We start from the raw sequence: 25177 nt of genomic DNA, 5'->3' as shown, positions 1-25177 counted from the left end.
AATCCATTGATTCTTTTGCGTCTGTCACTAACGCCCAGCACTTGCAAGTTTGAAGCACGTCACAGTCATTCATTACCGGAATCCTACTCGGAATACCATAGACAAGGTTAGACTTTCCGGATTCCCAGGATCCTACTTGGAACACCACAGACAAGGTTGGACTTTCCGGATCCTCATAAATGCCGCCATCTATCTAGCTTATACCACGAAGATTCTGTTGGGGAATCTAAGAGATACACATTCAAGCTCTGTTGCATGTAGAACGGAAGTGGTTGTCAATCACGCGCGTTCATCAGTGAGAATGATAATGAGGGTTATTTACTCATCACATTCATCATGTTCTTGGGTACGAATGAATATCTTGGAATAAGAATAAGATAGAGACCGAATAAAAGATAATAGAACTGCATTGATACTTGAGGTACAGCAGAGCTCCACACCCTTAATCTATGGTGTGCAGAAACTCCACCGTTGAAAATACATAAGTGAAAGAGGTTCAGGCATGGCCGAATGGCCAGCCCTCTCCATGATCAAGTGACCGAATATTCAAGGAGATTAAACTGTCAAAAGATGTCTAATACAATAGATAAATGTCCTATATATACTAGACTAGCTACTAGGGTTTACATGAGTAAGTAAATGATGCATAAATCCACTTCCGGGGCCCACTTGGTGTATGTTTGGGCTGAGCTTGATCAATCCATGAGCTGAGGCTTCTCTTGGAGTTGAACTTTGAGTTATAACGTGTTTGGGCGTTCAACTCCGGATCATGACGTTTTTCTGGCGTTTAACTTCAGAAAGGAGCGTGTACTTGGCGTTCAACGCCAAGTTGCGTCGTCATTCTTCGAATAAAGTATGGACTATTAAATATTGCTGGAAAGCCCTGGATGTCTACTTTCCAACGCCGTTGAGAGCGCGCCAATTGGAGTTCTGTAGCTCCAAAAAATTCATTTTGAGTGCAGGGAGGTCAGATTCCAACAGCATCAGCAGTCCTTTTGTCAGCCTTTTTTAGAGTTTTGCTCAAATCCCTCAATTTCAGTCAGAATTTACCTGAAATCACAGAAAAACACACAAACTCATAGTAAAGTCCAGGAATGTGAATTTAACATAAAAACTAATGAAAACATCCCTAAAAGTAGCTCAATCCTACTAAAAACTATATAAAAACAATGCCAAAAAGCGTATAAATTATCCGCTCATCAGCCTCCCAACACCAAACTTAGAGTTTGACTGTGTGGGCTCTTCTTGACCCTGAACTGAGAGAAGCTCTTCATGCTTACTCTCTTCTGTCACAGAGGGATGGCCATGTGCCTTAAACACAAGGTAGTCCCCATTCAATTGAAGGACTAACTCACCTCTGTTGACATCTATCACAGCTCCTGCTGTGGCTAGGAAAGGTCTTCCTAGGATGATGCATTCATCATCTTCCTTCCTAGTGTCTAGGATTATGAAATCAACAGGGATGTAAAGGCCTTCAACCTTTACTAGCACGTCCTCTACTATTCCATAAGCTTGTCTCCATGACTTGTCTGCCAGTTGTAATGAGAACAAGGCAGGTTGTACCTCAATGATCCCTAGCTTCTCCATTACAGAGAGTGGCATAAGATTTATCCCTGACCCCAGATCACACAGAGCTTTTGCAAAGTTCATGGTGCCTATGGTGCAAGGTATTAAGAACTTGCCAGGATCTTGTTTCTTTTGAGGTAGAGTTTTCTGAATCCAAGAATCCAGTTCACTAATGAGCAAGGGAGGTTCACTTTCCCAGGTCTCATTACCAAACAACTTGGCATTCAGCTTCATGATAGCTCCTAAGTATTGAGCAACTTGCTCTCCAGTCACATCTTCATCCTCTTCAGAGGAAGAATAGTCTTCAGAGCTCATGAATGGCAGAAGGAGGTTTAATGGAATCTCTATGGTCTCTATATGACCCTCAGATTCCTTTGGATCCTTAATAGGAAACTCCTTCTTGCTTGAGGGACGTCCCAGGAGGTCTTCCTCACTAGGATTTTCGTCCTCCTCCTCCCTTGTGCATTCGGCCATATTGACTATGTCAATGGCTTTGCACTCTCCTTTTGGATTCTCTTCTGTATTGCTTGGGAGAGTACTGGGAGGAGTTTCAATGACTTTCTTACTCAGCTGGCCCACTTGTGCCTCCAGATTTCTAATGGAGGATCTTGTTTAATTCATGAAACTGAAAGTGGCCTTTGACAGATCAGAGACTACATTGGCTAAATTAGAAGTGTTTTGTTCATAATTCTCTGTCTGTTGCTGAGAAGATGTTGGATATGGCTTGCTATTGCCCAGCCTATTGCGTCCACCATTGTTAAAGCCTTGTTGAGGCTTTTGTTGATCCTTCCATGAGAAATTTGGATGATTTCTCCATGATGAGTTATAGGTGTTTCCATAAGGTTCACCCATGTAATTAACCTCTGCCATGGCAGGGTTCTCAGGATCATAAGCTTCTTCAGAAGCTGCCTCTCTAGTACTGTTGGATGCATGTTGCAATCCATTCAGATTTTGAGAGATCATGTTGACCTGTTGAGTCAACACTTTGTTCTGAGCTAATATGGCATTCAGAGTATCAATTTCAAGAACTCCTTTCTTCTGAGGTATCCCATTATTCACGGAATTCCTCTCAGAAGTGTACATGAATTGGTTGTTTGCAACCATGTCAATGAGTTCTTGAGCCTCTTCAGGCGTTTTCTTCAGGTGAATAGATCCACCTGCAGAATGATCCAATGACATTTTTGAAAATTCAGAGAGACCATAATAGAATATATCTAATATGGTCCATTCTGAGAACATGTCAGATGGACATCTTTTGGTCAGCTGCTTGTATCTTTCCCAAGCTTCATAGAGGGATTCACCATCTTTTTGTTTGAAGGTTTGAACATCCACTCTCAGCTTGCTCAGCTTTTGAGGAGGAAAGAATTTATCCAAGAAGGCAGTGACCAGCTTATCCCATGAGTCCAGGCTATCCTTAGGTTGTGAATCCAACCATATTCTAGCTCTGTCTCTTACAGCAAAAGGGAAAAGCATGAGTCTTGTAGACTTCAGGATCAACTCCATTCGTCTTTACAGTCTCACAGATTTGCAAGAACTCAGTTAAAAACTGATAAGGATCTTCAGATGGAAGTCCATAAAACTTACAGTTTTGTTGCATTAATGCAACTAGCTGAGGTTTCAGCTCAAAGTTATTGGCTCCAATGGCAGGAATGGAGATGCTTCTTCCATCAAACTTGGACGTTGGTTTTGTGAAGTCACCAAGCATTCTCCTTGCATTATTATTATTTTTGGCTGCCATCTCCTTCTCTTGTTCGAAAATTTCTGAAAGGTTGTTTCTAGATTGTTGTAATTTAGCTTCTCTTAATTTTCTCTTCAGAGTCCTTTCAGGTTCTGGATCAATTTCAACAAGAGTGCCTTTATCCTTGTTCCTGCTCATATGAAAGAGAAGAAAACAAGAAAAGAAGAGGAATCCTCTATGTCACAGTATAGAGATTCCTTTATGTTAGTAGAAAAAGAAGGGGTAGAAGAATGAAGAGGGGGATTCGGATTTTGGATGAAGAGAGGTGAAGAGAAGTGTTAGTAATTAAATAATTAAATAGAAGAAGAAAAGAGAAGAGAAAATTCGAAAATAATTTTAAAAGGAGTTAGTGATTTTCGAAAATTAGAGATAAATTGTAATTAAAATTAAAACATGAAATAATTAGTTAATTAAAAATAATTTTTGAAAAAGAGAGAGATATTTTCAAAAATAGAAGGGGGAGAAGTAGTTAGGTGGTTTTGAAAAAGATAAGAAACAAACAAAAAGTTAGTTAGTTGATTGAAAAAGATTTGAAATCAAATTGAAAAAGATAAGAAGATATTAAATTAGATAAGATATTTTGAAATCAAATTTTAAAAAAATATAAAATTTTGAAAAGGATAAGATAAAAAGGATAAGATAAAAGTTTTAAGAAAAAGATATTTTGAAAAAGATTTAATTTTTAAAATGACTTAACTAACAAGAAACTACAAGATAAGATTCTATAATTTAAAGATTGAACCTTTCTTAACAAGAATGTAACAAACTTCAAATTTTTGAACCAATCACATTAATTGTTAGCTAATTTTCGAAAATTAGATATAAAAGCTAAGAAAAATATTTTTGAAAAATAATTTTTAAAATTTTCGAAAATAAAATAAAAAAATGAAAAAGATATGATTTTTGAAAAAGATTTTGAAAAGATAAGATTTTTAAAATTGAAATTTTGACTTGACTTGTAAGAAACAACTAATTTTTTAAAATTTTTGACCAAGTCAACCCAAAATTTCGAAAATTTGGAGGGAAATAAGGAGAAGATATTTTTTTGATTTTTGAATTTTTAATTATGAGAGAGAAAAACAACAAAAATACTCAATGCATGAAATTTTTAGATCAAAACAATGAATGCATGCAAGAATGCTATGAATGTCAAGATGAACACCAAGAACACTTTGAAGATCATGATGAACATCAAGAACATAATTTTGAAAAAAAAATTTTTATGCAAAGAAAACATGCAAGACACCAAACTTAGAAATCTTTAATGCATGGACTCTAACAAACAAAAAATGCATATGAAAAACAACAAACAACACAAAACAAGAAATCATCAAGATCAAACAAGAGGACTTATCAAGAACAACTTGAAGATCATGAAGAACACTATGAATGCATGGGATTTTCGAAAAATGCAAGAAAAATTTTTAAAGCATACAATTGACTCCAAACTTAAAAATTGACTCAAGACTCAAACAAGAAACACAAAATATTTTTGAATTTTTTTATGATTTATTAATTTTTTTGGATTTTTATTAATTTTTTCGAAAATAAAATTTAGAAAAACGAAAAATAAAAGAAAAATTTTGAAAAAGATTTCTGAAAAGAAAATTACCTAATCTGAGCAACAAGATGAACCGTCAGTTGTCCATACTCGAACAATCCCCGGCAACGGCGCCAAAAACTTGGTGGACGAAATTGTGATCAATGTTCTAACTATTTTTGGATGAAATCATTATTATGGCACCAGTTGAATTCACAACTCCGTTCAACTAACCAGCAAGTGTACTGGGTCGTCCAAGTAATAAACCTTACGTGAGTAAGGGTCGATCCCACAGAGATTGTTGGTATGAAGCAAGCTATGGTTACCTTGTAAGTCTCAGTTAGGCAGATTAAATATTGTTTATGGTTTTGGAAATTAATAAAGAAGAAAATAGATAAAATAATAAAAGGGATAGAACACTTATGCAGATTCATTGGTGGAAATTTCAGATAAGCATATGGAGGTACTGTATGGCTCAAGGACGCCTGCTCTCCTACTGCTTCAACTCAATCCTTCTTACTCCTTTCCATGGCAAGCTGTATGTAGGGCATCACCGTTGTCAGTGGCTACATCCCATCCTCTCAGTGAAAATGGTCCTCTGCGGCTGTCACTCGCATGGCTAATCATCTGTCGGTTCTCAATCAGGTTGGAATAGAATCCATTGATTCTTTTGCGCTTGTCATCACGCCTAGACTTCAGGAGTTTGAAGCTCGTCACAGTCATTCAATCCTAGAATCCTACTCGGAATACCATAGACAAGGTTTAGACCTTCCGAATTCTCATGAATGCCGCCATCTATCTAACTTATACCACGAAGATTCTGTTGGGGAATCTAAGAGATACACATTCAAGCTCTGTTGCATGTAGAACGGAAGTGGTTGTCAATCACGTGCGTTCATGAGTGAGAATAATAATGAGGGTTATCTAATCATCACATTCATCATGTTCTTGGGTGCGAATGAATATCTTAGAATAAGAATAAGAGAGAATTGAATAAAAGAAAATAGAACTGCATTAATACTTGAGGTACAGCAGAGCTCCACACCCTTAATCTATGGTGTGCAGAAACTCCACTGTTGAAAATACATAAGTGAAAGGTTCAGGCATGGCCGAATGGCCAGCCCCCATGTGGTCACAAGACCGAATGATCAAAGACTTAACAGTCAAGAGATTAAACTGTCAAAAGATGTCTAATACAATAGTTAAATGTTCTATTTATAATAAACTAGCTCCTAGGGTTTACATGAGTAAGTAATTGATGAATAAATTCACTTCCGGGGCCCACTTGGTGTATGTTTGGGCTGAGCTTGATCAATCCACGAGCTGAGGCTTCTCTTGGAGTTGAACTCCGAGTTATGACGTGTTTTGGGCGTTCAACTCCGGATCATGACGTTTTTCTGGCGTTTAACTCCAGACAGCAGCATGAACTTGGCGTTCAACGCCAAGTTACGTCGTCGATTTCCGAATAAAGTATGGACTATTATATATTGCTGGAAAGCTCTGGATGTCTACCTTCCAATGCCGTTGAGAGCGCGCCATTTGGAGTACTGTAGCTCCAGAAAATCCATTTTGAGTGCAGGGAGGTCAGATTCCAACAGCATCAGAAGTCCTTTTGTTAGCCTTTTTCAGAGTTTTGCTCAAATCTCTCAATTTCAGCCAGAAATTACTTGAAATCACAGAAAAATACACAAACTCATAGTAAAGTCCAGAAATGTGAATTTAACATAAAAACTAAGGAAAACATCCCTAAAAGTAGCTTGAACTTACTAAAAACTACCTAAAAACAATGCCAAAAAGCGTATAAATTATCCGCTCATCAGTAGCAAACGAAAAAATTAATTTCTGAATCAAAGTACTACTTGCGGGATGAGCCATATCTCTTTAAGAGATGTGCAGATGGAATAATCCGTAGATGCGTGCCTAGAGAAGAAGTACAAAAGATCCTATGGCATTGTCATTAATCACAATATGGAAGACATTTCGGAAGTGAGCAAACAACCACAAAAGTCCTCCAGTGTGGCTTCTACTGGCGCACCCTCTATAGAGACTCCCGAGAGTTTGTACGTAACTGTGACAGTTGCCAGAGAGCTGGTAATCTGCCTCATGGTTATGCCATGCCTCAACAAGGGATCCTAGAGATCGAGTTGTTTGACGTTTGGGATATTGACTTCCATGGGGCCTTTCCCACCATCAAACTCGAACACTTATGTTCTGGTGGCAGTGGACTATGTATCTAAATGGGTAGATGGTGCACGAAATTGCAATCACACTTTGCAACCCCGCACAACTAACCAGCAAGTGCACTGGGTCGTCCAAGTAATACCTTACGTGAGTAAGGGTCGATCCCACAGAGATTGTCGGCTTGAAGCAAGCTATGGTTATCTTGTAAATCTTAGTCAGGATATCAGAAATTATCAGGATTGATTGTGAAAAGCAAAAGAACATGAAATAAGTACTTGTTATGCAGTAATGGAGAATAGGTTGAGGTTTTGGAGATGCTCCATCTTCTGAATCTCTGCTTTCCTACTGTCTTTCTTCATCAAACACGCAAGGCTCCTTCCATGGCAAGCTGTATGTAGGGTTTCACCGTTGTCAGTGGCTACCTCCCATCCTCTCAGTGAAAACGTTCCTATGCTCTGTCACAGCATGGCTAATCATCTGTCGGTTCTCGGTCAGGCCGGAATAGAATCCATTGATTCTTTTGCGTCTGTCACTAACGCCCCGCCTGCTAGGAGTTTGAAGCACGTCACAGTCATTCAATCATTGAATCCTACTCAGAATACCACAGACAAGGTTTAGACCTTCCGGATTCTCTTGAATGCCGCCATCAGTTCTAGCTTATACCACGAAGATTCTGGTTAAGGAATCCAAGAGATATCTACTCAATCTAAGGTAGAACGGAGGTGGTTGTCAGGCACACGTTCATAGTTGAGAATGATGATGAGTGTCACGGATCATCACATTCATCCGGTTTAAGAACAAGTGATATCTTAGAACGGAAGCAAGCATGATTGAATAAGAAACAGTAGTAATTGCATTAATCTATCAAGACACAGCAGAGCTCCTCAGCCCCAACCATGGGGTTTAGAGGCTCATACCGTGGAAAGTACACAAAGAAACGTGTGAAGTGTCATGAGGTACAGATACAATGTCAAAAGATCCTATTAATAGTAAACTAGTAACCTAGGGTGTACAGAAATGAGTAAATGACGTAAAAATCCACTTCTGGGTCCACCTAGTGTGTGCTTGGGCTGAGCAATGAAGCATTTTCGTGTAGAGACCTTTTCTGGAGTTAAACGCCAGCTTTTATGCCAGTTTGGGCGTTTAACTCCAAGTTTTATGCCAGTTCCAGCGTTAAACGCTGGAAATTCTGAGGCTGATTTGCCACGCCGGTTTGGGCCATCAAATCTCGGGCAAAGTATGGACTATCATATATTGCTGGAAAGCCCAGAATGTCTACTTTCCAATGCCGTTGAGAGCGCGCCAATTGGGCTTCTGTAGCTCCAGAAAATCCACTTCGAGTGCAGGGAGGTCAGAATCCAACAGCATCTGCAGTCCTTTTCAGTCTCTGAATCAGATTTTTGCTCAGCACCCTCAATTTCAGTCAGAAAATACCTGAAATCACAGAAAAACACACAAACTCATAGTAAAGTCCAGAAAAGTGAATTTTAACTAAAATCTAATAAAAATATACTAAAAACTAACTAGATCATACTAAAAACATACTAAAAACAATGCCAAAAAGCGTACAAATTATCCGCTCATCACAACACCAAACTTAAATTGTTGCTTGCCCCCAAGCAACTGAAAATCAAGATAGAATAAAAAGAAGAGAATATACTATAGACTCCAAAATATCAAAGAAACATAGTTCCAATTAGATGAGCGGGACTAGTAGCTTTTTGTCTCCGAACAGTTTTGGCATCTCACTCTATCCTTTGAAGTTCAGAATGATTGGTATCTATAAGAACTCAGAACTCAGATAGTGTTATTGATTCTCCTAGTTAAGTATGATGATTCTTGAACATAGCTAGTGTATGAGTCTTGGCTGTGGCCCAAAGCACTCTGTCTTCCAGTATTACCACCGGATACATACATGCCACAGACACATAATTGGGTGAACCTTTTCAGATTGTGACTCAGCTTTGCTAGAGTCCCCAATTAGAGGTGTCCAGGGTTCTTAAGCACACTCTTTTTGCTTTGGTTCACAACTTTATTTCTTTCTTTTTTTTTTCTTTTTCGAATTTTTTTTTTGTATTCACTGCTTTTTCTTGCTTCAAGAATCATTTTGAAGATTTTTTAGATCCTCAATAACAGTTCTCTTTTTCCCTCATTCTTTCAAGAGCCAACAATCTTTAACATTCTCAAAACAACAAATTCAAGAGACATATGCACTGTTCAAGCATTCATTCAGAAAACAAAAAGTATTGTCTCCACATCAAACTAATTCAACTAGTTTCAAGGATAAATTTCGAAATCCTGTACTTCTTGTTCTTTTGTGATTAAAGCATTTTTCATTTAAGAGAGGTGATGGATTCATAGGACATTCATAACTTTAAGGCATAAATTTTATTAATTATGAATTAAGAACAAGACTCAAATATAGATATAAAATGAAACTAAAAGAAAAAAAAAATTAGAAAACAAAACAAAAAAAAAACGCAAAAAAAATAGGCTCCTAATGATAGAGGTTTTCACAAAGTTAGGACTCAACAACCTTGATTTTGAGAAGTGGATGCTCCCTCAACTTGAGAGGAGAGCTTTTGGCGTTTCATCTCTTGGAGTTCACGCCCCTGCTTCTCTTGTTCCTTCAGCAATTTGCAGAGCATGCAGTTCTGATTCTGCTGTTCTTCCTTAAGTTGCTCCATAGTCTCTTGCAACTTGTTGATAGATGCTTCTAGGTTGGCCCAGTAGCCAATTTCAGGGAATTCAGGGAGGAACTCCTGCGCCCTCCTTTTGATAGAGTTGTCTTGCATTTGTCCTTCCATTGACTTCTTGGTGATTGGATGTTCAATGGGTATGAATTCATCTACTCCCATCTTCACCCCAGCCTCTTTACAGAGCAAGGAGATCAAGCTTGGGTAAGCTAGTTTGGCTTCAGTGGAATTCTTATTTGCAATTGTGTAGATCTCACAAGCAATCACATGATGAACCTCCACTTCTTTTCCAAGCATAATGCAATGAATCATCACTGCTCTCTTGATAGTGACCTCAGAACGGTTGCTAGTGGGCAATATGGAACGCCCAATAAAGTCTAGCCAACCTCTTGCAATTGGTTTGAGGTCTCCCCTCTTGAGTTGGTTTGGGACACCCTTTGAATTGGTTATCCACTTAGTTCCAGGGAGGCATATGTCCTCTAGAACTTGATCCAACCCTTTATCTGCTCTCACCATTCTCCTATTGAAGGAGTCAGGATCATCTTGCAATTGAGGCAATTTGAAGATTTCTCTTATTTTGTCCAGATGGAAGTACATAACTTTCCCTCTGACCATGGTTCTGTAGGTATGGTAAGCAGTTCCAGTCATTCTCTGCTTATCTGTTAGCCACAGATTTGAGTAGAATTCCTGAACCATATTCCTTCCAACCTTTATTTCAGGATTGGTTAGAACTTCCCATCCTCTGTTTCGAATTTGCTCTTGGATCCCCGGATATTCATCTTCTTTCAGATCAAACTTCACTTCCGGGATCACTGACCTCAGACCCATTATTTTGTGATAATGGTCTTCATGTTCTTTGGTTAAGAACTTCTCTTGATTCCAAAGATTCTTTGGATTATTCTCTTTCTTGCCTCTTAAATTGGTTTGTTTTCCCTTAGGACCCATGATATTGATGAATCTTGGCTTTAGTGATCACGAAAAAGCACACCAAACTTAGAGGTTTGCTTGTCCTCAAGCAAATTCGAATGGTGTGGGGGAATGGGGCGTCCAAACGTGTATTTATAAAGTGGGGAGGAGAGATTTCGAAAAAAAGAAAAATTTGGAAGAAGATTTGAGAAGATATGGAAAGAATTTGAAAGAAGGGTGAGTTTTTAAACAAGATTTGGGATTGATTTGAGAGATTTGAATAATGATTTTAGATTTTTGAAGATTTGAAAGTGAATGATGAAGGGTTGAGATGTATTTTTGTAGAAAAGCATGGGTAGGAAAAGGAAAGTTTGAAAAAAATTGATTTGAAAACAAAATTGTGGTCCCCCCACCTTTCTGGCGTTAAACGCCCAGAATGGCACCCATTCTGGCGTTTAACGCCCATTTGTTGCCCCTTTTGGGCGTTTAACGCCCAGCCAGGTGCCCTGGCTGGCGTTAAACGCCAGAATTCCTTTATCACTGGGCGTTTTTCTAAACGCTCAGGATGCTGCACACCTGGCGTTAAACGCCCAGAATGGTGCCCATTCTGGCGTTTAACGCCTAAAATGGCACCATTCCTGGCGTTAAACGCTCAGAATGGTACCCATTCTGGCGTTTAACGCCCAAAATGCCCCTTACTGGCATTTTTTTGCCAGCAAGCTCTTTTTCTCTGCTTTTTGAGCTGAATCCTTCTGTAACTCTGTGAATTCCTTCATTTTTGATACTTGCCTCTGTAAAAACAAATCATATAACCTCCTAATGACTGGGTTGCCTCCCAGCAAGCGCTTCTTTACTGTCTTTAGCTGGACCTTTACTGAGACTCACTCAAGTCTCAGTTTTGAGCATTCCTGCTCAAAATTGCTTTCAAGATAATGCTTGATTCTCTGTCCATTAACAATGAACTTTTTGTCAGAATCAATATCCTGAAGCTCAACATATCCATATGGTGACACTCCTGTAATCACATACGGACCCCTCCACCGGGATTTGAGTTTTCCTGGAAACAATTTGAGCCTAGAGTTGAAGAGCAGAACTTTTTGTCCTGGCTCAAAGACTCTGGTTGACAACTTCTTGTCATGCCATTTCTTTGCCTTTTCCTTATAAATTTTTGCATTTTCAAAGGCATTGAGTCTGAACTCCTCTAGCTCATTTAACTGGAGCAATCTTTTTTCACCAGCTAACTGAGCATCCATGTTTAGAAATCTGGTTGCCCAGTAGGCTTTATGCTCCAGTTCTACGGGCAGATGACATGCCTTCCCATACACCAGTTGGTATGGAGAGGTTCCTATAGGAGTCTTGAATGCTGTTCTGTATGCCCACAGAGCGTCATCCAAGCTCTTTGCCCAATCCTTTCTTCGGGCTATCACAGTCCGTTCTAGGATTCTTTTTAGCTCTCTGTTAGAGACTTCAGCTTGCCCATTTGTCTGTGGATGATACGGAGTTGCCACTTTATGGCTGATTCCATATCTAACCATAGCAGAGTATAGCTGTCTATTGCAGAAATGAGTGCCCCCATCACTGATTAGTACTCTAGGAACACCAAACCTGCTGAAGATGTGTTTCTGGAGGAATTTCAGCACGGTCTTGGTATCATTACTGGGTGTAGCAATTGCTTCTACCCACTTAGATACGTAGTCCACTACCACCAGAATGTAAGTGTTTGAGTATGATGGTGGGAATGGACCCATGAAGTCAATTCCCCATACATCAAACAATTCTATCTCTAATATCCCTTGTTGAGGCATGGCATATCCGTGAGGCAAGTTACCAGCTCTTTGGCAACTGTCACAGTTACGCACAAACTCTCGGGAATCTTTATAGAGAGTAGGCCAGTAGAAGCCACATTGGAGGACTTTAGTGGCTGTTCGCTCACTTCCAAAATGCCCTCCATACTGTGATCCATGGCAGTGCCATAGGATCTTTTGTGCTTCTTCTCTGGGTACACATCTGCGGATTACTCCATCTGCACATCTCTTAAAGAGATATGGTTCATCCCAGAGGTAGTACTTGGCATCTGAAATTAATTTCTTTCTTTGCACTTTGCTGTACTCCTAGGGTATGAACCTCACAGCTTTATAATTTGCAATATCTGCAAACCAAGGAGCTTCCTGAATGGCAAAGAGTTGCTCATCTGGGAAAGTCTCAGAGATCTCAGTAGAAGGGAGGGACGCCCCAGCTACTGGTTCTATTCGGGACAGATGATCAGCTACTTGGTTCTCTGTCCCTTTTCTGTCTCTTATTTCTATATCAAACTCTTGCAGAAGCAACACCCATCTTATTAGCCTGGGTTTTGAATCCTGCTTTGTGAGTAAGTATTTAAGAGCAGCATGGTCAGTGTACACAATCACCTTGGACCTACTAGGTAAGATCTAAACTTGTCAATGGCATAAACCACTGCAAGTAATTTTCCTGTGGTTGTGTAATTCTTCTGTGCATCATTTAGAACACGGCTAGCATAATAGATGACGTGCAGAAGTTTGTTATGCCTCTGTCCCAACACTGCACCAATGGCATGATCACTGGCATCACACATTAATTCAAATGGTAATGTCCAATCTGGTGCAGAGATGACTGGCTGTGACCAGCTTAGCTTTCAGGGTCTCAAACACCTGCTGACACTGTGTGTCAAACACAAATGGTGTGTCAGCTGCTAGCAGGTTACTTAAGGTTTTGCAATTTTCGAAAAATTTATGAACCTTCTGTAGAATCCTGCATGCCCAGAAAGCTTCTGATTGCCTTAACATTGGCAGGTGGTGGTAATTTTTCAATTACCTCTACCTTTGCCTTATCCACCTCTATTCCCCTGCTTGAAATTTTGTGCCCAAGGACAATTCCCTCAGTCACCATAAGACATTTCTCCCAGTTTAAAACCAGGTTAGTCTCTTGGCACCTTTTCAAGACAAGTGCTAGGTGATTAAGACAGGAGCTGAATGAGTCTCCATATACTGAGAAGTCATCCATGAAGACTTCCAGAAATTTCTCTACCATATCTGAGAAGATAGAGAGCATGCACCTCTAAAAGGTTGCAGGTGCATTGCACAGACCAAAAGGCATCCTTCTGTAGGCAAATACACCAGAAGGGCATGTAAATGCTGTTTTCTCTTGGTCTTGAGGATCTACTGCAATTTGGTTGTAGCCTGAATAGCCATCCAAAAAGCAGTAATAATCATGACCAGCTAGTCTTTCTAGCATTTGGTCTATGAATGGTAAAGGAAAATGATCCTTTCTGGTGGCTGTATTGAGCCTTCTGTAGTCAATACACATACGCCACCCTGTGACTGTTCTTGTAGGAACCAGTTCATTTTTTTCATTATGAACCACTGTCATGCCTCCCTTTTTGGGGACAACTTGGACAGGGCTCACCCAGGGGCTATCAGAATAGGATAAATAATCCCAGCCTCCAGTAATTAGTGACCTCTTTCTGCACCACCTCCTTCATGGCTGGATTTAGCTCCTCTGTGGTTGGACCACTAGTTTGGCATTATCCTCCAACAGGATCTTGTGCATGCATCTAGCTGGGCTAATGCCCTTAAGAGCTGTCTTGTGTGTCCTCAGCACTTGAATCAGTGCTTCCTCTTCCTGTGGATTTAAAGCAGAGCTTAATCACTGGAAAAGTTTCACCCCCTCCCAGAAATGCATATTTCAGGGATGGTGGTAGTGGTTTGAGTTCAGGTTTGGGAGGTTTATCCTCCTCCTGAGGAATTTTCGAAAATTCCTTTGTTTCCTGTGGTTCTTCTTGATCAGGCTGAGCATCCTTGAAGATGTCTTCAAGCTCTGATTCTAGGCTCTCAGTCATATTGATCTCTTCCACCAAAGAGTCAATAATGTCAGCGTCCATGCAGTCATTTGGTGTGTCTGGATGCTGCATAGCTTTCACGGCATTCAACTTGAACTCATCCTCATTGACTCTCAGGGTTACTTCCCCTTTTTGTACATCAATGAGAGTCCGTCCAGTTGCTAGGAAGGGTCTTCCTAGAATGAGGGTTGCACTTTTGTGCTCCTCCATTTCCAGCACCACAAAGTCAGTTGGAAAGGCAAATGGCCCAACCTTGACAATCATATCCTCTATTATGCCTGATGGATGTTTAATGGAGCCATCAGCAAGTTGGAGGCATATCCTGGTTGGTTTGATTTCTCCAGTCAACCCAAGCTTTCTGATAGTGGATGCAGGTATTAGATTGATGCTTGCTCCAAGATCACATAGGGCTGTCTTGGTGCAAGCGCCTTCTAATGTGCATGGTATCAGAAAGCTTCCAGGATCTTGAAGCTTTTCTGGTAAGCTTTTCAGAATGACTGCACTGCATTCTTCAGTGAGAAACACTTTTTCAGTTTCTCTCCAATCCTTCTTATGACTTAAGATTTCCTTCATGAACTTAGCATAAGAAGGTATTTGCTCAAGTGCCTCTGCAAACAGAATCTTTATTTCAAGAGTCCTTAGATAGTCTGCAAAGCGGGCAAATTGCTTATCCTGTTCCGCTTTGCGGAGTTTCTGAGGATAAGGCATCTTGGCTTGATATTCTTCAACCTTAGATGCTGCAGGTTTATTCCTTACAGAAATGGTTGAAGAAGCCTTTTTAGAGGGATTACTGTAAGCACTCTCAGGTGTCTGATCCTCCCTTGGCGTCTGAACGCCAGGATTGGGTGGAAAATGGGCGTTTAACGCCAACTTTTCCCCATTTTCTGGCGTTTGAACGCCAGAACTGGGCAAGGAATGGGCATTTAACGCCAGCTTTCCTTCCCTTTCTAGCGTTTGAACGCCAATAACATTCCTCTCTGGGCTCTTACTGTCCTCAGAGGGATTTTGAACAGTGGTTTGGTTATCCTCTGTCAATTGTTCTTTATCTGATTTTTTACTCTTTGGAATGATGTTGTTCAGTGTCTTCCCACTCCTTAATTGAACTGCTTGACACTCTCCTGTTATCTGTTTAGACATCTGCTGTTTTGCTTGATTCAACTGCAGTTCTATGTTCTTGTTAGCAACTTTAGTTTCATGGAGCATCTCTTTAAATTCTGCTAACTATTCTGTCATCAGGAATAACTGTTGATTAAGCTCAATCATCTGTTCCTGAGGATTAGGATCAGTGACTACTGCCATGACATCCTCTTTTGGGGAGAACTCATTGCTAGAGTATAAGTGTTGGTTTCTAGCAACAGTGTCTATAAGCTCTTGAGCTTCTTCAATTGTCTTCCTCATGTGTATAGATCCACCAGATGAGTGGTCTAAAGACATCTGAGCTTTTTCTGTAAGCCCATAGTAGAAGATGTCTAACTGTACCCACTCTGAAAACATTTCAGAGGGGCATTTTCTAAGCATACCTCTATACCTCTCCCAGGCATTATAAAGGGATTCATTATCCTCTTGTTTAAAGCCTTGGATGTCCAGCCTTAGCTGTGTCATCCTCTTTGGAGGGTAAAAATGATTCAGGAATTTGTCTGATAACTGTTTCCATGTCTTTATGCTTGCTGTAGGTTGGTTATCCAACCACCTTTTAGCTTGATCTTTTACAGCAAATGGAAACAGTAATAGTCTGTAGACATCCTGATCCACCTTTATCATGTACTGTGTCAGCAATTTGTAAGAACTGTGCCAGAAACTCAATAGGTTCTTCCTGTGGAAGACCGGAATACTGGCAATTTTGCTGCACTATGATAATGAGTTGAGGATTTAGCTCAAAGCTGCTTGCTTTGATGGGAGGTGTACAGATGCTACTCCCATATGCAGCTGTAATGGGGTTAGCATATGACCCCAGAGTCCTTTTGGACTGATCAATCCCACTTAGGTCCATAATGGACAAAAGGGAAATGATAATGATTGCAAACAGATAAATTTTGTTTTTTTTTTTGAGTTAAACGAAAAAATAAAATAAAACAAAAGAAAGTTAAAATAAAAATTCGAAAATCAAAAAGAAACTAAGATCAAAGCAAATTGAGAACTGAATCAATTAGTTAATTAAAAAGATTTTGAAAATAGCTATTAAAAAGATATGATTGAAAAATTTTTATGAAAAAGATTTTATTTTTGAAAAGAGGAAAGAGAAAAACAACAAAATGACACCAAACTTAAACTTTTCAGAAAATCAAATACTAATTTTCGAAAATTTTAAGGGAAAAACACAAAGAGGACACCAAACTTAGAATTTTTACGGATCAAAAAGAGACTAAAGACATGCAAATTCGAAAAATTAAAAGAAAAACAAAAGCATGCAATTGATACCAAACTTAAAATATGAATCTAGACTCAACTAAAAGACTCTAAACCAACAAAAATAAAACAGTCATAATCTAAGCAACAAGATAAGCCGTCAGTTGTCCAAACTCGAACAATCCCCGGCAACGGCGCCAAAAACTTGGTGCACGAAATTGCAATCACACTTTGCAACCCCGTATAACTAACCAGCAAGTGCACTGGGTCGTCCAAGTAATACCTTACGTGAGTAAGGGTCGATCCCACGGAGATTGTCGGCTTGAAGCAAGCTATGGTTATCTTGTAAATCTTAGTCAGGATATCAGAAATTATCAGGATTGATTGTGAAAAGCAAAAGAACATGAAATAAGTACTTGTTATGCAGTAATGGAGAATAGGTTGAGGTTTTCGAGATGCTCCATCTTCTGAATCTCTGCTTTCCTACTGTCTTTCTTCATCAAACACGCAAGGCTCCTTCCATGGCAAGCTGTATGTAGGGTTTCACCGTTGTCAGTGGCTACCTCCCATCCTCTCAGTGAAAACGTTCCTATGCTCTGTCACAGCATGGCTAATCATCTGTCGGTTCTCGGTCAGGCCGGAATAGAATCCATTGATTCTTTTGCGTCTGTCACTAACGCCCCACCTGCTAGGAGTTTGAAGCACGTCACAGTCATTCAATCATTGAATCCTACTCAGAATACCACAGACAAGGTTTAGACCTTCCGGATTCTCTTGAATGCTGCCATCAGTTCTAGCTTATACCACGAAGATTCTGGTTAAGGAATCCAAGAGATATCTACTCAATCTAAGGTAGAACGGAGGTGGTTGTCAGGCACACGTTCATAGTTGAGAATGATGATGAGTGTCACGGATCATCACATTCATCCGGTTTAAGAACAAGTGATATCTTAGAACGGAAGCAAGCATGATTGAATAAGAAACAGTAGTAATTGCATTAATCCATCAAGACACAGCAGAGCTCCTCACCCCCAACCATGGGGTTTAGAGGCTCATACCGTGGAAAGTACACAAAGAAACGTGTGAAGTGTCATGAGGTACAGATACAATGTCAAAAGATCCTATTAATAGTAAACTAGTAACCTAGGGTGTACAGAAATGAGTAAATGACGTAAAAATCCACTTATGGGTCCACCTAGTGTGTGCTTGGGCTGAGCAATGAAGCATTTTCGTGTAGAGACCTTTTCTGGAGTTAAACGCCAGCTTTTATGCCAGTTTGGGCGTTTAACTCCAAGTTTTATGCCAGTTCCAGCGTTAAACGCTGGAAATTCTGAGGCTGATTTGCCACGCCGGTTTGGGCCATCAAATCTCGGGCAAAGTATGGACTATCATATATTGCTGGAAAGCCCAGGATGTCTACTTTCCAATGCCATTGAGAGCGCGCCAATTGGACTTCTGTAGCTCCAGAAAATTTACTTCGAGTGAAGGGAGGTCAGAATCCAACAGCATCTGCAGTCCTTTTCAGTCTCTGAATCAGATTTTTGCTCAGGACCCTCAATTTCAGTCAGAAAATACCTGAAATCACAGAAAAACACACAAACTCATAGTAAAGTCCAGAAAAGTGAATTTTAACTAAAATCTAATAAAAATATACTAAAAACTAACTAGATCATACTAAAAACATACTAAAAACAATGCCAAAAAGCGTACAAATTATCCGCTCATCAGTAGAGGCAATTGCAACACCCACCAATGATACTAAGACAGTGTTAAAATTCCTCCAGAAACATATCTTCAGCGGGTTTGGTGTCCCTAGAGTACTAATCAGTTTACTGCAATAAACAGCTTTACTCTGCTATGGTCCGATATGGAATTAGCCACAAGGTAGCAACTCCATATCATCCACAAACAAATGGGCAGGCTAAAGTCTCTGATAGAGAACTAAAAAGAATCCTAGAACAGACTGTAAATTCCTGTAGAAAGGATTTGGCAAAGAGCTTAGATGATGCTCTGTGGGCATACAAAACAACATTCAAGACTCCTATAGGAATTTCTCCATACCAGCTTGTGTATGGCAAGGCCTGTCGTCTGCCCATGGAACTGGAGCATAAGGCCTACTGGGCAACCAGATTCCTAACCTTAATGCCAAATTAGCTGGAGAGAAAAGATTGCTCCAACTGAATGAGCTAGAGGAATTCAGCCTCCTTTCGAAAATGTAAAAATTTACAAGGAGAAAGCAAAAAGGTGGCATGACAAGAAAGTGTCATCCAGAGTCTTTGAGCCGGGACAGAAGGTTCTGCTGTTTAATTCGAGGCTCGGACTATTCCCTGGGAAATTAAAATCCCGGTGGAGGGAACCATATGTGATTCTAAATGTGTCACCATATGGATATGTAGAGCTTCATGATATTGACACTAACAAAAAGTTCATTGTTAATGGACAGAGAGTCAATCATTATATATCTTGAAAGCAATGTTGAGCAAGAATGCTCAAAACTGAGACTAGATTAAAGCTCAGTAAGGTCCAGCTAAAGACAATAAAGAAGCGCTTGTTGGGAGGCAACCCAGCCATTGGTAAAGTTTATTTGTTATTTAAATAATAATTATAGGAGTTTGATATAAATTATCTTCAACATTGATTCTCAATTACAGAAGTTCACAGAGTTACAGAAGGATTTAGAGCATAAAGCAGAGAAAAAAAGAGCTCATTGACATGAAAACGCTAGTAAGGGGTATTTTGGGCGTTAAACGCCAGAATGGTGCTCATTCTGGCATTTAACGCCAGTAAAGATACCTTTCTGGGCGTTAAACGCCAGAATGGTAGAATGGGTACCATTCTAGGCGTTAAACGCCATAATGGGTACCATTCTGGGCGTTTAACGCCAGAATTGCAGCATCTTGGACATTTAAAAAAATGCCTAGGGATAAAGGCTTTCTGGCTTGGCATTAAACGCCCAAAAGAAGCAGCAAATGGGCGTTAAATGCCAGAATAGATGCCATTCTGGGCGTTTAACGCCAGGAATGTGGAGTGGAGGAAGTTTTGTTTCCAACTCAATTTTTTTTCAAATTTTCATGTTTCTATCCAAAATATCTTGCATAAACATGTTACAAATTATCATCTTTCAATTTCAATTTAAAAAAAAAATTAATTAAAAATAAATTTTTAATCCTAAAAATCTTCCTCAAATCTTCTTTAACTTCTTTTTAAATCTTTTTCAAAACTCATCTATCTTTTTAATTTCTTCTCAAATCTTTTTCAACTCATCATACTATCTTTTCAAATTCATATTTATCTTTTTCAAATCCCTCTCATATCTCTTCAATTTTAAAATTGCATCTTTTTCATATCATATTTATCATTTTCAAATCATATCTTCTATCATATCTTTTTCAAAATTCTCGAACCCACCCCCTCCCTTTTAAATTCACATTCGGCCCCCCTCTCCTCCATGAGCCGAATTTGACTCTCCTTCTATTCCTCTCATTTCCTTTCTTTTGCTTGAGGACAAGCAAACCTCTAAGTTTGGTGTGTTTTTTGTGATCACTGAGCTAAGATTCAATAAGATCATGGCTCATAAAGGAAAACAAACCACTTCAAGAGGCAAGAAAGAAAACACTCCAAAACCACTTTGGAATCAAGAGAGGTTCTTAACCAATGAACATTGATGAGCAGATAATTTATACGCTTTTTGGCACTATTTTTAGGTAGTTTTTAGTAGGATCTAGCTACTTTGAGGGATGTTTTCATTATTTTTTATGATAAATTCACATTTCTGGACTTTACTATGAGTTTGTGTGTTTTTCTGTGATTTTAGGTAATTTCTGGCTGAAATTGAGGGACCTGAGCAAAACTCTGATAGAAGGTTGACAAAGGACTGCTGATGCTGTTGGATTCTGACCTCCCTGCACTCGAAATAGATTTTCTGGAGCTACTCGAAATAGATTTTCCAGCAATATATAATAGTCCATACTTTATTCGAGATTAGACGATGTAAACTGGTGCTCAACGCCAGTTCCATGCTGCATTCTGGAATCAAACGTCAGAAACACGTCACGAACCAGAGTTGAACGCCAAAAACACGTTACAACTTGGCGTTCAACTCCAAAAGAAGCCTCTGCACGTGTAAAGCTCAAGCTTAGCCCAAGCACACACCAAGTGGGCCCCGGAAGTGGATTTTTGCATCAATTACTTACTTCTGTAAACCCTAGTAGCAAGTATAGTATAAATAGGACATTTTACAATTGTACTAGGTGTCTTTGACCATTGGTCTTTTGACCAGATCCTGGATTGTATTTTTGATCCTGTGATCATGTTTTGGGGGCTGGCCATTTGGCCATGCCTGGACCTTCATCACTTATGTATTTTCAACGGTGGAGTTTCTACACAACATAGATTAAGGGTGTGGAGCTCTGCTGTACCTCGAGTTTTAATGCAATTACTACTATTTTCTATTCAATTTAGTTTATTCCTGTTCTTAGATATTCGTTGCACTTCACCATGAAGAATGTGATGATCCGTGACACTCATCATCGTTCTCACCTATGAACGCGTGACTGACAACCACCTCCATTCTACCTTAGACCGAACGCATATCTCTTGGATTCCTTAATCAGAATCTTCGTGGTATAAGCTAGAATTGATGGTGGCATTCATGAGAATCCAGAAAGTCTAAACCTTGTCTGCGGTATTCCGGGTAGGATTCAGGGATTGAATGACTGTGATGAGCTTCAAACTCGCAATTGTTGGGCGTGATGACAAATGCAAAAGAATCAATGGATTCTATTCCGACATGATCGAGAACCGACAGATGATTAGCCGTGCTGTAACAGAGCATTTAGACCTTTTTCACTGAGAGGATGGGATGTAGCCATTGACAATGGTGATGCCCTACATACAGCTTGCCATGGAAAGGGGTAAGAAGGATTGGATGAAGGCAGTAGGAAAGCAGAGATTCAGAAGGAGCACAGCATCTTCATACGCCTATCTGAAATTCCCATCGATGATCTACATAAGTATTTCTATCTTTATTTTCTGTTTATTTATTATTATTATTCGAAAACTCCATAATCATTTATTATCCGCCTAACTGAGATTTACAAGATGACCATAGCTTGCTTCATACCAACAATCTCAGTGGGATCGACCCTTACTCACGTAAGGTTTATTACTTGGACGACCCAGTGCACTTGCTGGTTAGTTGTGCGAAGTTGTGAAGTTATGTTTGGACCATGGTATCATGCACCAAGTTTTTGGCGCCATTACCAGGGAGAGAACGAACATGAATGCCATTATCAGAAATCACAATTTTGCCTATCAAGTTTTTGGCGCCATTGCCGGGGATTGTTTGAGTTTGGACAACTGACGGTTCATCTTATTGCTCAGATAAGGTAATTTTCTTTCTTTTTTATTTTCAAAAAATTTTTCAAAAAAATCTTTCAAAAATTTTTTGATCTGTTTTCGAAAATTATTCTAAATTTTTAAGAATGAATTCTAGTATTTCTTGAAGCATATTGAAGCCTGGCTGGCTGTAAAGCTATGTTTAATTCTTTTGAACTAAGGCTTCCAATCATCAGCATAGAGGCAAGTTAATTGAAATATCAGCTGTTGTATGTCTGATTTATATCTTAAAGTTGGCTGGCTATTAAGCCATGTCTAACCCTTGGATTGGAGCTTTAGGCTAACATTGAAAGATTCCTGGAATTCTTCTTAAAAATTTTGAATTTCTTATTTTCTTTTCCCTATATATTTTTCGAAAAAAAAAATAAAAAAATCATAAAATCATAAAAAACCAAAAATATTTTGTGATTATTGTTTGAGTCTTGTGTCATGTTTTATGTTTGGTGTCAATTGCATATTCATCTTGTTCTTGCATTTCGAAAATTCATGCATTCATAGTGTTCTTCATGATCTTCAAGTTGTTCTTGGTAAGTCTTCTTGTTTGATCTTTAAATTTTCTTGTTTTGTGTTGTATGATGTTTTTCATGTGTATTTTTGCATTCATAATGTCTAAGCATTAAAGATTTCTAAGTTTGGTGTCTTGCATGTTTTCTTTGCATCAAAAGTTTTTCAAAAATATGTTCTTGATGTTCATCATGATCTTCAAAGTGTTTTTGGTGTTCATCTTGACATTCATAGTACTCTTGCATGCATCATTGGTTTTGATCCAAAAAATTTTCCTGTTTTGGGTCATTTTTATGTTTTTCCCTCTCATCATTCAAAATTCAAAAATAAAAAAAATATCTTTTCCTTTTTTCTTTCATAAATTTCAAAAATTTGAGTTGACTTAGTCAAAAAATTTTTAAAACTTAGCTATTTCTCATAAGTCAAGTCAAATTTTCAAATTTAAAATCTTATCTTTTCAAAACTTTTTCAAAAATCAAATCTTTTTCATTTTTACTAATTTCAAAAATTTTTTAATTTGAATTTTAAAATCTTTTTCTTATCTTTATTTCAAAATTTTGAAAACTTTACTAACAATTAATGTGATTGATTCAAAAATTTGAAGTTTGTTACTTTCTTGTTAAGAAAGGTTCAATCTTTAAATTCTAGATTCATATCTTTTAGTTTCTTGTTAGTCAAGTAATCAATTTTAATTTTAAAAATCAATTCTTTTTCAAAATATCTTTTCTATCATATCTTTTTCAAAAATTTTATCTTTTTCAAAAATTTGTTTTCAAAATATCTTCTTATCTTCTTATCTTTTCAAATTTGATTTTCAAATCTTTTTCAACTTACTAACTGACTTTTTATTTGTTTCTTATCTTTTTCAAAACCACCTAACTACCTTTCCCTCTCTAATCTTCGAAAATCATCTTTTTCTTTTTCAAAATTCTTTTAATTAATTAATTATTTCAAATTTTAATTTTAATTTTATTTCTTCTCTTAATTTTCGAAAACCACTAACTTATTTTTCAAAATGTATTCTCGAAAACTCCTCCATTTCATCTTCTTCTATTTATTTATTTATTTACTAACACTTCTCTTCATCTCAAGAATCTGAACCTATCTACACCCTTGTGTTTGGATTCTTCATTCTTCTTCACTCTTATTCCTTTTGTCTTCTACTAACATAAAGGAATCTCTCTACTGTGGTAAAGAGGATCCCTATTATTATTTTTTGTTCCCTACTTTTTCATATGAGCAGGAGCAAGGGCAAAAATATTCTTGTTGAAGCAGATCCTGAACCTTAAAGGACTCTGAAGAGGAAACTAAGAGAAGCTAAATTACAACAATCCAGAGACAACCTTATAGAAATTTTCAAAAAGGAAGAGGAGATGGCAGCTGAAAATAATAATGCAAGGAGGATGCTTGGTGATTACACTACACCTACTTCGAAGTTTGATGGAAGAAGCATCTCAATCCCTGCCATTGGAGCAAGCAATTTTGAGCTGAAACCTCAACTGGTTGCTCTAATGCAACATAACTGCAAGTTCCATAGACTTCCATCAGAAGATCCCTACCAGTTTTTAACTGAGTTCTTGTAGATCTTTGAGACTGTTATAACTAATGGAGTAGATCCTAAAGTCTACAGGCTCATGCTTTTCCCTTTTGCTGTAAGAGACAAAGCTAGAACATGGTTGGACTCACAGCCTAAAGATAGCCTGGACTCATGGGATAAGCTGGTCGCGGCCTTCTTGGCTAAGTTCTTTCCTCCTCAAAAGCTGAGTAAGCTTAGAGTGAATGTTCAGACCTTCAAACAAAAAGATGGTGAATCCCTCTATGAAGCTTGGGAAAGATACAAGCAGATGACCAAAAGATGTCCTTCTGACATGCTTTCAGAGTGGACCATTCTGGATATATTCTATTATGGTCTGTCTGAGTTCTCTAAAATGTCACTAGACCATTCTGCAGGTGGATCCATTCACCTAAAGAAAACACCTGCAGAAGCTCAAGAACTTATTGACATGGTTGCAAATAACCACTTCATGTACACTTTTGAGAGGAATTCCGTGAATAATGGGACGCCTCAGAGGATGGGAGTTCTTGAAATTGATGCTCTGAATGCCATATTGGCTCAGAACAAAATGTTGACTCAGCAAGTTAACATGATTTCTCAAAGGCTGAGTGGATGGAAAAATGCATCCAACAGTACTAAAGAGGCATCTTCTGAAGAAGAAGCTTATGATCTTGAGAACCCTGCAATAGCAGAGGTAAATTACATGGGTGAACCTTATGGAAACACCTATAAGTCATCATGGAGAAATCATCCAAATTTCTCATGGAAGGATCAACAAAAGCCTCAACAAAGCTTTAATAATGGTGGAAGAAATAGGCTCAGCAATAGCAAGCCTTATCCATCATCTTCTCAGCAACAGACAGAGAATTCTGAGCAGAGCACCTCTAATTTA

At 38.6% G+C, this 25177-nt stretch overlaps 1 non-coding gene across 1 annotated transcript; it reads right to left on the bottom strand.

The window, feature by feature from the left end:
- Positions 1-24496: 24496 nt before the first annotated feature.
- On the bottom strand, positions 24497-24604 carry LOC130959745 (small nucleolar RNA R71). Its single transcript, XR_009078812.1, has one exon. It is a non-coding gene; the product is annotated as a small nucleolar RNA R71 (small nucleolar RNA).
- Between the last annotated feature and the right edge of the window lie 573 nt (positions 24605-25177).

This window comes from Arachis stenosperma, chromosome 10 (genome assembly GCF_014773155.1).
Source record: "Arachis stenosperma cultivar V10309 chromosome 10, arast.V10309.gnm1.PFL2, whole genome shotgun sequence".
NCBI lineage: Eukaryota > Viridiplantae > Streptophyta > Magnoliopsida > Fabales > Fabaceae > Arachis > Arachis stenosperma.
Note: the sequence above shows the minus strand (reverse complement) of the source record. Positions and strands in the feature narration are given on the sequence as shown.